Here is a 17,873-nt window from a genome sequence, read left to right as displayed (position 1 = left end):
AAACAAACAGACCAAGAGGGAAGGTCGAGACGAAACAACGTTAGGATCTACTCCGTAGTGAAGGGGTCTGAGAACGAGTCTCCATCAATGATAAGCTTTGTTGAAGAGCTGCTGAAACATAACTTATCTCTGCCACCTGATATGGATCTCCAGATCAAAAGGGCGCACAGCGCACTTGGACCAGCACCACGAGAAGGAGCTCCTCTGAGATCCATTGTAGTAAAGTTTCTGAGCTACAGAACCAAAGAGGAGATTCTCCGAATAGCTTGGCAGAAGAAGGGATTTACTTGGAAGAATAAGCAAATTAATTTGGACAATGACTACGCACCGAGTATACTTAACAAATGACAAGAGCATGCGGAGGCAAAGAGAATCTTGAAAGAAAAGGGAATACGATTCCAGACACCCTTCCCGGCCAGACTACGAGTCTTTTATGCAGACGGGACCCGCATGAAGAGGCAACGAAGGAGATGGCTGAGAAGGGGCTACCGGTCACTGTGCTTAAATCACCCGAGACCCTGTTGGAGCAGATCCAGAGGCTGACATGGGCTGTTAGTGGGAGACAGGGACAAACATGGGACCGCAAACAAGGAGGACCAACAATCAGAGACAAGCTCCAGAAATTCAGCTGGGATCCATCGCAGAAAGATCAGGATATGGCTGAGTAAAAATGAATATACATACTGTTTAAATGCCTACATTACATACTAGAACATGTCATGTTTAGGTCTGGCCATGCTTAAGCTGTTATTTACATACAGTAAGGACTCTTAAGTAGTTACTTTTACATTAAATACAAATGTGATGAATAGGGCCGACTCAAACAAAACACTTCTTTTTCTTCTTCTTCTTTATTCTTTTTCTTCCTCTTCCATTCTCTATCTCTGTGCAATATTTTATTTCTTTAGCTATGAAAAGCCACACTAGATAGGAATCAACAAGTCGGGGGGCTGAATGTGTGTCAGTATGGATAGAGTTTGCCATGAAGCCACAGTAAATGAGGGCCCTCGCTTGAAAAGGAGGCGTTCCCCCGTAAAGGCTGTTTTGAAACATCTCACACAGGGTTTCTTCTTAAACCCCACCTTTGGAAGTTCTAATGAACAATTTTGGGTTCTAACCAAGGTTTTTAGTTACTTTGTTCAATGTACGTTCGCTGCTGTTCAGTGCAGCAAGAGAGATGTCACACTAAGGTCATGTAAGAATTGTGAAATGTCTTATCACTATAGTAATGGCAAATAATCTTCATAACATAAAAGTGATATCCTTTAATGTGAATGGAGTACCTTTAATGTGAATGGAGTACTTAATCCAGTTAAGAGAAGTAAAATATTATCAAAATTGAGAAAGGAGGGAGCACGGGTGGCCTTTCTGCAAGAAACACATTTAACAGGAACAGAACATTTAAGACTGAAAAGAGGAGGATTTAAACATTTATTTTGCTCCTCCTATAAATCAGGCCACAGAAGAGGGGCTGCCATTTTAATCTCAAACCAGGTTCAATATGAACATATTTCAGAGCCCAAAGATAAAGAAGGTCGCTATGTGATGGTCATAGGAAGGATTGAAGGGATGATGGTTACACTCTTTAACATATATGCTCCTCCAGGAAGTGATTGGTTATTCTATAAAAGATTGTCCGACATGATGTCAACTGAATCTCAAGGAGTGCTTATATGTGGAGGAGATATGAACTTAAGGTTGTCCAGGATGGATTCATCCAAATATAACCCAGGACACAGTAATTCTATCATTAACAAAGTAAATTCTATTATGAAAGAAACTGGTATTGTTGATGTTTGGCGGGATCTCCACCCAACTAGCCGAGACTACACTCATTTTTCTTCACCACATTCTACCTACTCAAGGATTGATTATTTCTTTGTATTTAAGAGAGACAGGTTCAGAATACAATCATGTGATATTGGAACTATTGATATGTCAGATCATTCACAGATAGAGATGATAATTAACATCAGTAATAATCCAAAATCCACACTGTGGAAATTTAATTCAAACATATTAAATAACCCCCAGGTAAAATAAGAAATGGAAAAGGAAATAGAAACCTATTTCAAAGAAAACAGTAATGGAGAGGTGTCCCCACCTACTGTGTGGGATACATATAAAGCAGAATTAAGGGGGAAAATAATTTCCTGTTCCTCATCACTAAAGAAACTCAAACAAGAGAGGCTCAACAATTTGTACAGTAAACTTAAGGAATTACAAAGAAACCATAAGAGCAGAGCAGAATCAGATAAGGCAGTAGCAATTAAGAAACTGCAAAATGAGATAGATGAGATATATTCTAATGAAATTTAAAAAAAAAAAATGGATATTTCAGAAACAGGCTTATTATGAGGCAGGAAGTAAAGCTATGAAACTACTGGCATACAAATTAAGGAAACAGAAGGCAGACAATACTATAAATAAAATAAATAATGTCCTTAAACAAAGAAAATACAGTATAAACTGGAGGAGATTCAAAGTAGGTTTGAGGAGTACTATAAAGAATTATATTCACAAGCAAGACTAGATAGAAAAATGAAATACATAATTTCCTTAAACTTCTGAATCTACCTCTAGTTACACAGGAACAAAATAAAGCACTGGTTACTGAAATTACTGATAAAGAAGTTAAGGCAGCAATAACAAGACATAAACTGCATAAAAGCCCAGGCTCGGATGGCTTTACGACTGAATGGTATAAAACTTTTAGCGAACAGATAAGTCCAAGCTTGCGACAGACTTGCAATTGGGCACTCAAAAAGGGAGAGATCCCCCCTTCATCGAGGGAAGCCATAATCTCAACAATACCAAAAGATGGTAAAGATAAATTAGATTGTAAACAATATTGACCCATTTCAGTATTAAACGTGGACTATAAAATTTACACCTCAATATTAGCTAGAAGAAGAGAAAAAATCCTACCATCCCTTATCCACCTGGACCAGACAGGATTCCATCAGAGACAAACTAATGATAGCCTAAGGAGAACACTGCACATTATGTAGCATATTCATCAAAATAAGATGGAAGCAATGCTTATAGGATTAGACGCAGAGAAGGCATTCGATTCAGTCAGATGGACCTTCCTGTGTAAAGTTTTGGAGAAGTTTGGCTTCCACAAAACCTTTATTGAAGCTCTCCAAGCAATATACAATAATCCCACAGCAAGAGTTAAAATCAATGGCAGCATCTCAAAATCATTTACACTGGAACGTTCCTGCAGGCAGGGCTGCCCCTGTTCCCCTCTCCTCTTTGCTCTCTTTATTAGAGCCTCTCAGCCAGTATATTAGACAAAATGAAGAAATCAGGGGTATGCATATAGCGGGAGGGGAACATAAATTATCGTTATTTGCGGATTAAGTATTGATCTTTTTAACCCGGCCTCTAGTATCACTACCAACTTTGAGGTCATCTTTGAAGAGATTTGGTCAGTTGTCAGGATATAAACTAAATATCCAAAAAACCCAAATTTTGAATCTCAACTATGATCCACCAAATCACCTCCTAGAAAAGTATGATTTGAAGTGCGATAAGAAGTCAATGAAGTATTTAGGGATTAATCTTACTCAGGATATCACAAAGTTATTTGAAGCCAATTACATCCCTATAAACTCTAAAATTAAATTTGATATTTTTAGGTGAAATCGCCTACCATTCCTCAGTTTAGCCTCCAGGATTGAGTCAGTCAAGAAGGTTATTTAGCCTCGCCTGTTATACCTTTTCCAATCCCTGCCAATAAATATAACTGAACAGCAATTCATTGAATGGGACAAGTTAATTTCCTGGTACATCTGGATGGGAAAGAAACCAAGAGTAAAATACAAAGTAATGCAATTATCTAAAGAGAATGGAGGTCTAGTGTTACCAAACTTGAAAGACTACTAGGAGTGGTGAAAAAAATCGATTACTAATTAATCGCGATTATGTTATGGACGAGTATGACTTGCTTATTAAATTTTCAAAATCGATTTTTTTTTTTTTTGCATTATTTTATTTTGAAAAAATGCTATCCCGCGGCCAACGGATGTTGAACGTCACGCGAGCACACCCAGTTCCAATTCGCAAGTGCGTGCAGCGGCCAGAGAGAGTGAGCCATATGAGGAGGTGTGTAAAATGGACGAGGATCAACCAGCAACGAGCAACCAACTAGGGCTGCAACGGGTCGCAGTTGATTCGTGTCCCGTACAGATCACCCTCTACAGTTCGGCACGCATGTGATCCGTGGACCACATGTGAGCATCATAGTTTTACTGTCACTGTTACTTTTGTATAAGTTATAATACCTGACATCTCAATGCAGACAAATGCTGCTGTGTGCAGCGCATCTCTGTAAAGAGCGACTGATTTAAAAGCCGTCACATCGCCTTGAGTGAAATCCAGACCATAACTTTTTTCACTGATGTAACTATGCTATCACCAAAGAAACAGATCATAAAACTGTGATGTTCATTGAAACTTTGGTGATATCAGCTGTCTTAACTTCTACACAGCTCCTCTCTGCTCACCAGAGCAGCTCTCTGTCTCGCCCCGTCTGTGACACAGTGTGTCTACTGATTAATTGATTGATCATGACTTCTAACCAATCAGATGTGCTGTGCTGTAGGCGGGACATTGAGCCAGACTACAGAGCGTAGTTGTGTATTATACTGTACAGTGTATAATGATCTAATATATGTATAGTATATACGTAGTACAGCACTGTATAAGTTTGAAGTTTTTAATATTATTACCATTTATCATTACTATTATCATTATTACTACATTACATAACTATGGTGAATTACAGACAGACAAAGATCAAAGGCAAGTGCATTTTTAAAATAATTTAACTCTAATCCCACCACTTTTTTTCTTTTTTTTGCACTACACGGGAAGTGCTTTGATTTGTTAATCAATAAAAGAGTTAAGTAATTCAGCAACTGACTGTTTTTTTTAATGGTACAATAACTTTGTGGTGTATTTTGGGTTACTGTTGTCAAATCAAAAATCAATAATTGCTAATTGAGAATCGTTAATAATCGAAAATCGGTTGGTAATCGAATCGGGACCTCAATAATCGTACTCGAATTGGATCGGTAAATCAGACAGATTAACCACCCCTAAAGACTACTATTATGCAGCTCAATTAAGGCCCTTGGTGTGTCTTTGTAATTCACAGTTCAGGACAAGGTGGAAGGAAAGAAGAAGTTGGGAAATCTATTGGATCATCAATACAAGCTATGATTGTAGACAGTAGATTGATGGACACCTTTACAGATAAAAACAATCCTTGGATACAAGTGGCTCTTAACACCTGGCAGAGGGTAGTTAAAAAGTAAAACCTGAAGGGTGTAGAGAAATTAAGATGGTGTCCATATGATACTGACTTCATCCCAAATAAGACGGATACCAGATTTAAAATATGGATGGGTAAAGGGCTAACAGCATATTGCTGCTGTATCCATAACAAAACACTGAAAAGCTCTGAGACACTTAAAAAAGATTATGGATTGGAGGATCAAGATTTTTTCAGATATCTACAAGTGAGACACAGGGTGAATTAAATTATAGCTGAGGGCTTGGAGAAAGTAGACAGTGATATATTGAATATTTTTGTGTCAACTTACAAATCAGGAAATGGATGCAAAATAATATCCAGATTATATAAAAGTAGGGCTGCACAATATTGGAAAAAACTGACATTGCAATTTTTTTTAACCCTGCGATATATATTGCGATATGAAAAAATACAGGAATTTTCACCAGATGACTTGAATAGCACTTTATGTTAGGCTGCACTGCCACCATCTTGTGGACAATTGACCTGCACTGATCTTGTGACTCACTCCATATACAGGGGCGTGGTCTGCTTTGGCAAACTGATTAAGAAGACTGTGATTGGTGGATCGCTGCACGCAGTGTGTGTCAGGTACCCTTGAAATTAGATGAGAACACGTTTAGTTCATTTGCCTCCTACATCGTAGGACCTGCAATGTGACTATTGCACACACGTACATTGCGATGACGATGCTCAAACTCGATGCTCAATACTACGAAGCGAGATGAATGGGTTAGCGAGCTATGTTGAGTCTAAAGCCAGGATTTTCAGTGTCACGAAAGTGGCTCTCTTTTAACCTGGCTAGATCACCATGGTAATTTATACTAAACTCATAACCTGGTCGGGAGCAGGTTATGTTCAGAGTTTCAGATTAAATCGTCTGTAAAAAGCGCAGTTCTTTCACTTATAATTGTCCTAACAAGGTTGTTTATGAGCGATATAGCTTTTAAACTGAGGAAAGACAATAAAAATGAAAAGTTGTTGAGCTGTATGTTCGTAATTTCACCGAACGAAGCAGCACAAACGGTATACATCGCGCTGTCATGATGGTAACCTCCGTTTGGTGATGCAGAGTCATTTTTCCCGTTTGCTCCAGATCATATTAACACTTTAAATTGACGTGGTATATAATCCACACAGTAAAATAATGATGAAACAACTACAGACACTTTAAATACTTTTTACTGTTATCTGTTTTGTCTTGGTAATTTTGCAGCTCAGATCACTGATTAGAAAATTCATCATCATTTATCACGGACAATCTTTAATCAGTTACACTCATTTTACATTGGTTTGGTCAAAAACTTCAGTGATCTCCACGTCTCTGTCATCATAGGACAGTGTTAGACAGACTTCCTCATGTTTAAATCTGCTGTATGGAGTTTTATTGTTTAATGTGCAGTTTTCATGTTAGAATAAACAGCAGCATTAAGACCGCATTTAGTCGATCAGTCATTTTCTGACAGCATTCTTCTTCTCCTGCTTTATTTGCAGCAACAATGTTGCTTTTTGCCGTAATGTATTTTGTATATTTTCCACAGCTATAACAACTTGATGATTTTGACTTAAGTGGCTCGCGATCGCTTCATTTCATGCGGAAGAAGAGTCAAATGACACAACAAACGCCCCTTTTATGTGAGCACGCACAGAGTCTGAAGACGAAAGCCTGGATTAACAAAGTGAGTTTATAACCACCATCATGATACTCGTTATCTCTGATTGCGGTTTTAGGCTTTGTCGATCCAGATCATGCAAAGAAAGCCTGGCTGTGTTGAGCTTGCTTCGTAGTATACCCCCCAGTTTAGTGGTGGGGGGGCTTTTATTTTGAACCTTGTTTTCTCCTGTTTATATTAATTTAGGAGATCAGGTTAGTATGTTGTCATTTCTTTTCTATTGCTTTTGTTAGGTAAGTTCAGTTTTCTTTAGATTGTTCTGTTTGTTATTTTGGCCTGTTTCTCTGAAGTAAACTGCACCTTTTCTTGAACTTGGCAATGTGGTCGCTGACCTTCTTTGGAGTGGGAAGACGGAGGGAGCACATTATCTGTTATGTCCAGGGTTCCCCTAGACCAGGGCATAACACACACGACAAATTATACAATCCACATATTGCTATATTTCATTTTTTCATTCAGCGTAGTAACATCCACCTTTACTGACTACCTTGGCACAACACCAGCCTGCACCAGTGGCGCAGGGATATCCTGTGCTGTACCGCCCCTTGCGCCAGCAGCGCACAGCGGGATAGACCTATTAGCTGCACCCAAGTGCCCTGATTAATTCACCAGCAAGTTTAGGCCAAGCACGCAATAAACTAATCAGAAATTAGAAGCAGGTGCGCCACTAGCGCAAGCGGTGACAGCATGACTGCAGGAGGAGGTAACAAGAACGTTTTGATACCAGCCCGAGCAAAACGCATTTTCATCCAACCTCCCCTTAGACTCTGCATTGTGATTTTCTTTTATGTTGGTAGTGGAGTGTTGTGCGGAGAGAAGCAGAAGTCTGCAGACAATTGCACAAGTCCCTCCAATCCGAGTCCCAAGCAAGTATCAAGTAATTCGGTCCAAGTCTCAAGCAAGTCCCAAGTTTTTTTGTCATGGGCAAGTCAAGTCAAGTCAAGTCACAAGGTTATGTCGAGTCAAGTCGAGTCAAGTCACAAGGTTTTCGAGTCAAGTCGAGTCAAGTCACAAGGTTGTCGAGTCAGGTCAAGTCAAGTCTCTCACTATTGTTCCTCACCCAAAATAGAGCATGCAGTCTAGTCTGCATGGATTAAAGCATAAAACTGTTAATTTTATCTATTCTTACATTACATGTTTGATCATTTACACCAAGGTAGATGGAGAAAGGTTACATTCCAATGTTTCAAACAAACTTGTAGTTTTTGTATCAGTAGTCACAATGTTTTTTTTTTTAAAAAGGTGATGACCATAAAGCTGAGACCTTTACAGTCTATGGCTGAGACGAGCAAGTCAACGTAGCGCAGGGTAAAAAAAAAAAACTAACAAAACAAAAACAAACAGCGAAGCTATATGTTTACCAGCCTTGTAACGTAATACTTTCCAGCTCTAATGTTAACATCCATAGGTATAAAAGCCATGACACGTCATGTTTTTGACAGGAACAGCTGACTGACTGTCAGAGAGGAGGCAGAGAGAGGAGGAGAGCAGAGCGCTGCGGTCAGGTGAAGGAGGGGCTCGTTGCACCATGGCGAAGCGGGCGCGCGTGGGGGGAGGAGAGAGAGGAGAGAGCAGCAGTCAGGTGAAAGAGTGATGTGGGAGGGGCTCGTTTGTCGTTTCCCCGTTGCGGAGCGGGGGTTGGGGGCGGCAGTGATTTTGTCTCAAGTCGAGGGGAGTCATCTTGTCTCAAGTCAAGTCGAGTCTTGAGTCTCTGACCCTCCAAGTCCGAGTCGAGTTGCAAGTCGTCAAATTTGCAACTCGAGTCGACTCGAGTCCGAGTCCCTATGGCTCGAGTCCAATTGTCTGGAAGTCTGCTATCACAGTGAGTGTTGGCTTCATTACCTTGCGGAGCAAGTGAAAATAAACTTTGAAAAACATGGTGTCCTACATGGAGCAAATCCCAACACTACAGTGCTGTGGAAGGGATAAACAGAGCGAATCACCAGATCAACTGCAGAACAGGCAGCGCAACAGTACCACCCTGTGACATAAATAGGCAACTGCCCAACATCAAGTAACTGTCTGACAAAAGGAATTGAGAACCATAACACCAGTACCTCCTTCCCCTGGCTTTCTTCACTTCGGATCCACATTTATTAACTGGGTATCATGGACACAGTTAACCCCTACCCTCCCACGCTACAACTTTGACATAGATATTCACTGACAAACAGGGTGAAATTACGTGTGAAAAGAGGAATGTAGTGTTAAGCTTCAACGGAATTTATAATGTGAACTATTAAGGAGGGTTAGTGTTATGATTAAATTAGCTTACTGTTTATGCTAACGTTAGCTATTAAGTTGCCCTTGAACTGTCAAAATAATTTCTCTTCAAATAGCAAACCCTTAACAGCTGACATGATTCTACATCAATGTTAGCTAGCTAACAGTATACAAATTACCAGCACAAAGACTTATTTATCATTTAATTTTAAACTTTCTTGGCTTTATTGTGCAGCTTTCCACCTAAAGGTCTTGGTCGGTCGGTCCTCTGCCTTCAGATTGTTGGCATCTCTTGTCTTAGTCGACCTGATATGCTGCATTCATTGTTTATGTAACACAATGCAGCTAGAAGATCAAACAACTAACACTATCAGTCTAAAGACCCTGCTCAGTATTTAAGAATACACAAAAATAAAAAGAGAAAATGGTATCTCTATGAAGAAAAAAACAAAAGAACCTGGGTTGATGACATTGAGAGTGAGATCTGAATTTGCCATCTAGAAAATCAGAACAATCAGTTAAAAGAAGGTTAAAAAGTGTTGGTGATAATTTTTTACTTTGTGATAATTCACTAATATGGATTACTGCACTTTTAACAAACGAGAAATTGTTGTGTAAGTGGCAGTTTTTTAAAGAGTGATAAAAAATGCTAGGCACTGGCTGCATAAAGTAGACTTCATAAAGGAATTCGGACAGTACTTGAATAATGCTTGCTCACCAAAATGACCCTGTGTGTAAATAAGACAGCTCTGGAAGTTTGGATTTGTTTGGAGAAGGTATTTTTTTAATTTTCCTACTTACTTTGAAATAGTCTATTCCCCCCAGCTTCCCAGGTAGGGACATATTTGGCATATTTTTCTAGTCCATCAATATGTGGATGGAAAACTAAACTTCATTTTTTTCTACCAAGATAATTTTGTTTATGTATATATATATGTATATATATATATATATATATATATATATATATATATATATATATATATGTATATATATATATATATATATATATATATATATTATACAGTATGTTTACTCTGCTCAACTTTCTGTTGTAGTTCTGAAATCACTCTCTTTCGCTCATCTCCAGTTTGGTACTTTTCAGCAAATGCTGAGTGCTTGTTCTGAAAATGTCTTTCAACGTTACATTTTTTTTTGTTTGCTAATTTCTCGCCACATATCAAGCACACAGGTAAGCCAGCATCGCTGGCGGTTAAGGCAAAGGAATCTGTCCACGCAGAATTAAACTCTCTATTTTCCTCTGAGACTTTTCTTTTTTTGGATTTATTCATGGTTGGCTTACCGAGGGCGGGGGTTGCACACTCAAGAAGCCCCCTGCAGGTAAAGGCGTGGATAGACGTGGATGTGATGCATATTTTAGTTGACAGATTATTAAAACTTTTTAAAATTAGTATCACCTCAAACTCCAAGATAACTGTGCAACAAAATAAATAAAAATGAAATAAATCAAAGTTAAATTAAGAAATCACTGTTATTCATTTTCTTTCTTTTCTTTTTTTTCTGTCAAAGCCAGAGGGAGCCACTACAAGGAGGCTGAAGAGCCGCTTGCGGCTCCAGAGCCATGGGTTGCCGACCCCTGCCTTAGGCCTTCTTGAAGGTCAGTGATATCTTGCTGGTGACTAAGCCATCGAGACCAACGCTGTTGCTTGGTGGCTGACTTGATAGTACTGACTTGTTTAAGGCAGACTTTCATGGTGTAGTGGAGGATCTGCATGTCCAGGACTGAAATTGCGCTCATCCCGGTGTCTGTTAGAAAAGAATTTTCAGACACTTGAATCTTCTTCATTAAAGCTTCAGCACAGCAGACAGAGCTGTGTTAGTCTCCAGTTTTATTATTTCTGTCTACTGATGATCCTTATCCATTAGTACAGCTCTTAATATCAAACACAAACTTAATTATAACTTACCCAAACAATAGTAACAGTAACTGCAGTAAAGTTTTAGTACAGAAAACTCTTGTTCAGCTATTATTGTGTGGTGCTTGCTGCCCTCTAGTGGATTTTTGGCAAAGTTTAGGCCGAACTGAAGTCCCAGCTCTAATCATCACAGTACGCCACTGATACAAGTTTTTATACTAACAATTTTCCTGATCTCTCTTCTTCCTCCCTCCAATTTGGTATATGCTTAATTGATCTCAGTGCTTCCATTGACTTCTCAAAATTGTTTTGGTTATAATAGTTCATCTTTGCTCTGGACAGTTCTATAACTACATACTCTATTAAAGACTGGTACAACGGATGAATTGGTTATTTATTAGTAGATAACCATCTTACAGTAACCAAGATTTTAGCAGCCATGGCTGCCAAAGATAACAACCACTTCTGAGTTAAGGGTCAGATGAATGATTATTCTTTAATATTAAAGATGGCAAACAATTAAAATGTTTGTGTCATATTGGACATTTGTTGAGACACCCTTTCCCAGAATGTTTTGACCTCAAGACACTCCCAGACCATATGCATAAACGTACCTACTAAATTTAAATGACATGAGGTGCAATTCAGGGATAAAGATACTTTCATCAAATGGCTTTTCTTTGGTGCATCTATGAACAGGTGCTATAGGAAAAAAAAAAAAAGAAATACTGGCTTTTTGACTGGTTGACCTTTTTTTTTTTTTTTTTTTTTTTTTTTAATCAATTTCATGAGTGGATGAATGGAACATTGTAAAGTAAGTAAGTTAGCTTTACTCTAGTACTTGCCTAACTTTGTTTTGAGCTAATGAACTCAAAAGTTGGGGGTTATCAGTGCTTAAAATTTTGGATTTAGTGTTACATGTACTCTTTGATTACAGTGAAAATAATTGATTAAGCAAACAGACATTTTCATCACATGCAACTCTGAGTTTTCATTCACCTTATTCACTGCGGGAGCTGAATAATTTTCAGTATGAAAACTAGGTGTGTCACAGTAAATTGCAGAAAAAGCAACAAAAAAGCAATTACATTTAGTTTCTTTTCATTTACTTTCAACAGAGAGTCGTACAATTTACTGGGAGGAGCTCAGACCGAGGATACAGTGGTGTATCCCTTGATTGGGCAGTTTTGGTTTCGATTTAGTTTTTGATTTTCATCCGGTGTCATCTAGACCAACAAAGGGAGATCAAAGTCCAGTGACTGACAGAAGTTTCTGCAGCACTTAGATGATTCTGACGTGAATATTTATGACCTTTGGTTTCACAAAGAGCTCATGAAGAAATAACTGATTATTGGCACTATTAATATCACCAGACTGCAAATCACCGCATGTTGTGAATAATGACACAAGTAGAAAGTGTGATGTGTGTATTATTGTGCAGATGACCATAATGGAAGCCAATTAATAGCCTAAGTAAACAAATAACATTGATCAGATGCCTATATTAATTTTAAGATATAAAAAGGAATATTAACTGATGATTAAAATCTACCAATAATCAGCCATTTCAATTTACAGATCTAACTGAATGCTGTCAGGTATTGAAATCATTCTTAGATTTGTTTCTGTGGACATTTGTACCAGTCAGTTTGACCACTGATACAGCTGTTATCAGCTCGTCATCAGTAACTGCCATCGCTTCAGACTAATGCTAAAAGGAACCAGCATGTTCATTAATCTGCCGCCTGCAGCACTCACAGATTGGTGGACTGTGCTAGCGGGTCCTTAGCACCCAGAAAAATTATGGCTAGTTTCTCTGTCCTTTATCTGGTTGCCACCGTGGGTCCCCTACAGAACTTGACCTCTGCTCACTGGCCTCGTTTCTGGCTTGAGACAACGTATGAACCCCGAGGCATTAAAGCTATGGGAAAGGGGAGAGGGACGAAGGTGGGCCCTCTTATTCTACCCACTGGCCTGACCATGAAGCTCGTTGAAGGCTCCCTAAGGCGCACAGTCTTTTACTTTTGGTGCCGGTTACAAGAAGCAGTTTGCACGAGCCTCACAAACCTACCATGGTGCCTCCTCTCTCCTAGAGAATCCTTAGGGATGTTTATCAGATTTAGTTTTATAAAACTTGGAGTCAGTCACTCAATTTCTTCAATATTTAACTTACATTACTTATTAGATCCAGATTTATAAATCAAAGAACTACATTTTTAGTCAAAATTAAGTCTTTCTATTTTTTCAGGTATTGAGTTGCTAGACTAGATTCAGTCTTATTACTATTATTATTATTAGGAAATTTAAATCATTGTTACCAGAAACAAAGTCACTCAAATTATAACTGGATCGATCTAAATTTGCTGGATTGAAATTTAGTTTGAGAACTAATTAATTCCTAATACTCCTCAAAATTGCAAAAAGTGCACTTATGTTTATAAACCATAATTCATGGTCTACAAAAATATGTCCACATATTAAAAACTATATCCCTTAACCTATAGGAGCCCAACAACTATAAAGCTCCACTGAGCACGAACACCTGGCCAGGGAAGGAGGCCTAAAGATTCTCTATCCTGTGGTGTGTGTATGAGGTGCGAAAGTATATCAGTCATGTGTGCCGTGGGGCTAGAGCTTACCTCTCGGTGCCACGCAGCGTCCTGTGAAGAATAATCTCCTTTATGTGGTTCTTATGGTACTCTCAAAAAGGAAATCCAGAAACCAAGTCTTCTCAAGCTTGCACGTTTTTATTTACTCAGTGTTGCGCTTACAATGTCACTTATCCACTATGGCAAAAATAAAACAGAAAAAGATGAACTGGTTTGGTTTGGTTTTACATGCTCTTGTTTCAGGCTTATTTCAATTGTTTTGATCAATTGAAGAGTCACAAATTGGAATTTATATCACACAAAGAACTCAATATAAGCCTTGAGTTATTGTGCTCCTCAGGTAACTATAACATTTCAGTTTCTAACAGGAAGCCAAAAAATTTGAGCTCCGATTCCCTTATCCATAAGTGAGGTCAAAGGAAAACGCGAGAGCCCAGTTTGTATCTCCGTAGGTGTGAAGTTTAAGAAGAAGCCCCCAAGAGCCCCAATAATTACTAGGCACTCCCTTTTATATCCGGTTCCGTCGCATCACCACGGCAGAAATTCAGTGGCAGCACATCTACCAGACAAAACCAGTTCAAATAAGTTCATGACGCTCATCTGACCCCACATGTCAGTGCAATTTGAGCCACCTGCTCTGCACTTGCAGGAAGTTCTAACCACAAGCTCTTGTCTATGGCATAGAATACCTCGCCCATATCCTAGCAATGCTAAAATTGAAACATTAAACATTTTACAAAATCATATCTTTCCTCAAATCTAACACCGTATTTGTTGTCTACTATGATGCAAACAAACAAGTACATAAGAAATTTCCAAGACAATCAAGGTAAATTCAGAACATGAACAAACATGTTCCTCCACATACACACAACTCTGATGGAACCCTCCTAAACTTGATAGTTAAAAAAAAAAAAAAAAAAAAAGTGAAAATGACAAATCCTTATAAAAAGTTAAGCCCAGTTGTCTGCACAATCTCGAAGTAAGATTCATAAGAATAGTTAACTGTATTTTGAGTATTAAGAATAAATGGGATGGTGTATATGTAGGTCAATAGGTCATGACCGTATGTCTGTGTGTGTGAGAGTGAGTGTGTGTGTGTGTGTGTGTGTGTGTGTGTGTGTGTGTGTGTGTGTGTGCATATGCTTAGGTGTTTATGTGACTAAGAATTTTCGATGTTTTGTTAGATATCTGATGAATGTATATCTGTAATAGTGTGCTGCCTAGAATATAGGTCAGAAACAGATTTCTAAAAGTGTCAAATATAAGCTTTATATCTAAAATTTGAGACCAAAATAACACTATCTTTTACAGGCACTTTGTCTAACTAACAACCTTTATGGAATCCATTTCCAAAACACTTTCAAGTAGGTAAGAATTATGATCAACCATTTCCAAAAACATTTCAACATTTCAAAAGCTGAGTATACTGACATGTAAAAGCTAAATAAATGAGTATATAATGAAATGATTGAATGAATATTTATAATTTCAACACAAAACACAGACAATGATTTCAGTTGTTAAATGTGTGCCTTACTAAGTGTGCCTGTGTATGAAACAGGATGCTATTCTAGTTCTGACATCTTGTATCGGCTGCACCCATGGAGAAATCCTCATGAAGTTACTTTTTTTGTGTGTTTGATGTGACAGATCCAGGAATTCAACAGAATCTGGGCCCTGTCAGCCCATGACCAGATTTAAGGCTGGTCACCTGAAGTTCATCCTCATCAAAAGCAACACCAGCTGTCATCACCCCACAGACTGTCGTCTGAGCCAAAATTCAACATCGTTAACAACGGCTCCAATAGCAGCCAAAATTCAAAATCCTCATCAAAAACACGTGAGCATCAGCACTGGACCACAGAGCAATGGAAGAAGGTGGCCTGGTCTGATGAATCACATTTTCTTTTACATCACATGGATGGTCAGGTGTGTGGGCGTCGGTTACCTGGGGAACACATGGTCCCAGGATGCACTATGGGAAGAAGGCAAGCCAGCGGAGGCAGTGTGATGCTCTGGGCAATGTTCTGTTGGGAAACCTTGGGTCCTGCCATCCATGTGGATGTTACTTTGATACATACCGCCATTGTTGCAGACAATGAACACCCTTTCATGGAAACAGTATTCCCTGATTGCTGTGGCCTCTTTCAGCAGGATAATACGATGTGCCACAAAGCAAAAATGGTTCAGAAATGGTTTGACGGGCACAACAACAAGTTTGAGGTGTTGACTTGGCCTCCAAATTCCCCAGATCTCAATCCAATCGAGTATCTGTGGGATGTGCTGGACAAACAAGTCCGATCCATGGAGGCCCCACCTCGCAACTTACAGGACTTAAAGGATCTGCTGCTAACATCTTGGTGCCAGATATCACAGCACACTTTCAGGAGTCTAGTGGAGTCTATTAGGCAGGTGGTAGGGCTGCACGATATTTGAAATAACTGACATTGCGATATATATTGCGATATGAAAAAATACAGGAATTTTCACCAGATGCCTTGAATAGCACTTTATGTTACTGCTGCCATCTTGTGGACTCTCTCTAGAACACTATTTACAAAGAAGACATTATATAACAAAAAACACACATACTCCAAATGAGTCTCTTTTAGAAGACATTCATAACAACCCATACCAGAAAAAATATGTTTCTTATGTTTATGGCGCTTTTGGTCAAAATTCTAATTATTCTACAAAACACATTCAAAAGCAGTTGCAGATTAATTTGGAATGCCAGATAGAAGAAAATATGTGGTTATCAGTTATAGAAAGTACACTCAATCATCTACCTGGTGGTGTGTGTGACTGGTCTGTGGTATTGGAGATGATTGCATACATGTCAGAGCCAGATTAAAGCTTTGACAAGGCACTGAAGCTGGCCAGGCCATTGAGACAGCCAGCAAGGATGTTAAAGACTTACAGTTGCCGGAGTCTGCATCCTCACACAAGGGCACCTCAAGCAGACCACAAAATGTCAACATAGCTTCCCCCCAGTAAGCAGCAGCACCAGCATAAGGCTTGTTATAGGTGTGGAAATGAGCAGCACAGGGCTGGGGACTGTAGCTTTATTAAAGAAACCTGTCACAAGTGTGATAAAACTGGGCACATACACAAAGTGTACATGTCCAAAGGTTCAGCTAGCACTTCTAAGGCTAGAAGGGGTGGAGTACAGACACATAAGCATGTGAAAACTCAGGGAGCAAACTATGTCGGCAAGGGGGAGGGTGAAAAAGATGACACAGATGATGAAGTCATGTTTACACTGTAAAAAATGGATGAACCGGATTTACCAGCAGAGAAGCCACTTGTAGAGACCCTGACAGTTAACGGGACTAAAATGCAATTTGAAATGGACTCAGGATGTGGGATAACATGAATGAACAAGTCTACAATGAACCACTGTACCATATAGAGTGAGACATACACGGGACATAAAGTAAATGTTTTGGGAGCAGCTATGGTTAAAATACAGAATAATATGCTAGGTAAAGACTTAACTTTGGTAATTGTGGCAGGGTCAGGCCATTGTCTGGTGGGCAGGTACTGTATTAGGAGGCTAGGCTTACAGTGGAGACGAGAACCCCAAATACACCATGTCCAGGGAGAGACATCAGAAGAGGTATAATGGATACCAGAGCCCCAAATCCACTATGTCAACTATGTTTTCAAGGCAGACTGAAAGGCCTTCTAGCCAAAATTTATGTGGACGAAGAAGCAACCTCCAGGTTTTTTAAAAGCCAGATCTGTCCCATAAGCAATGAGAGGAAGAGTGGAGGCTAAACTCGACCATCTCCTAGCTCAGGAGATAAAATTTGCCGAGTGAGCAGCACCTGTGGTCCCTGTGTTAAATCCATATGACTCAGTAAGACTGTACAGAGGTTACAAACTGACTGTAAATTAGATCTCAAAACTGGAGCGGTATCCAATCCCCAGAATTGAGGACCTGCTTGCCAGCCTTTCAAGTGGACAGAAATTTATAAAACTAGATCTGAGTAATGCTTATCACCAGATCCCCTTGGACGAGGAAGCAAAAAAAGTGTGTGACCATAAATATGCACAAAGGCTTGTTGACATACAGAGTGCCATGATACTGAAGTAGCTACAGAATGCTGGTCTCAGGCTCAAGAGGACAAAGTAGCTTGTTCCTGAGTGAGGAAGTGATGTT

The 17,873-nt window shown here is 39.2% G+C and overlaps 2 long non-coding RNA genes across 2 annotated transcripts in view; one reads left to right on the top strand and one right to left on the bottom strand.

The window, feature by feature from the left end:
- Positions 1 to 17,873, bottom strand: part of LOC146327318 (uncharacterized) — a 195,909-nt gene that overhangs the window by 64,441 nt on the left and 113,595 nt on the right. The window lies entirely within an intron of this gene.
- Positions 10,253 to 15,422, top strand: LOC146327320 (uncharacterized). The gene is made up of 3 exons (XR_014770593.1): positions 10,253 to 10,837; positions 15,020 to 15,076; positions 15,359 to 15,422. It is a non-coding gene; the product is annotated as an uncharacterized LOC146327320 (long non-coding RNA).

The sequence above is a fragment of the Lutjanus erythropterus genome, chromosome 5 (assembly GCF_056507025.1).
Source record: "Lutjanus erythropterus isolate fLutEry1 chromosome 5, fLutEry1.hap2, whole genome shotgun sequence".
Classification (NCBI taxonomy): Eukaryota; Metazoa; Chordata; class Actinopteri; order Lutjaniformes; family Lutjanidae; genus Lutjanus; species Lutjanus erythropterus.
This window is presented reverse-complemented; position numbering and strand designations above follow the sequence as displayed.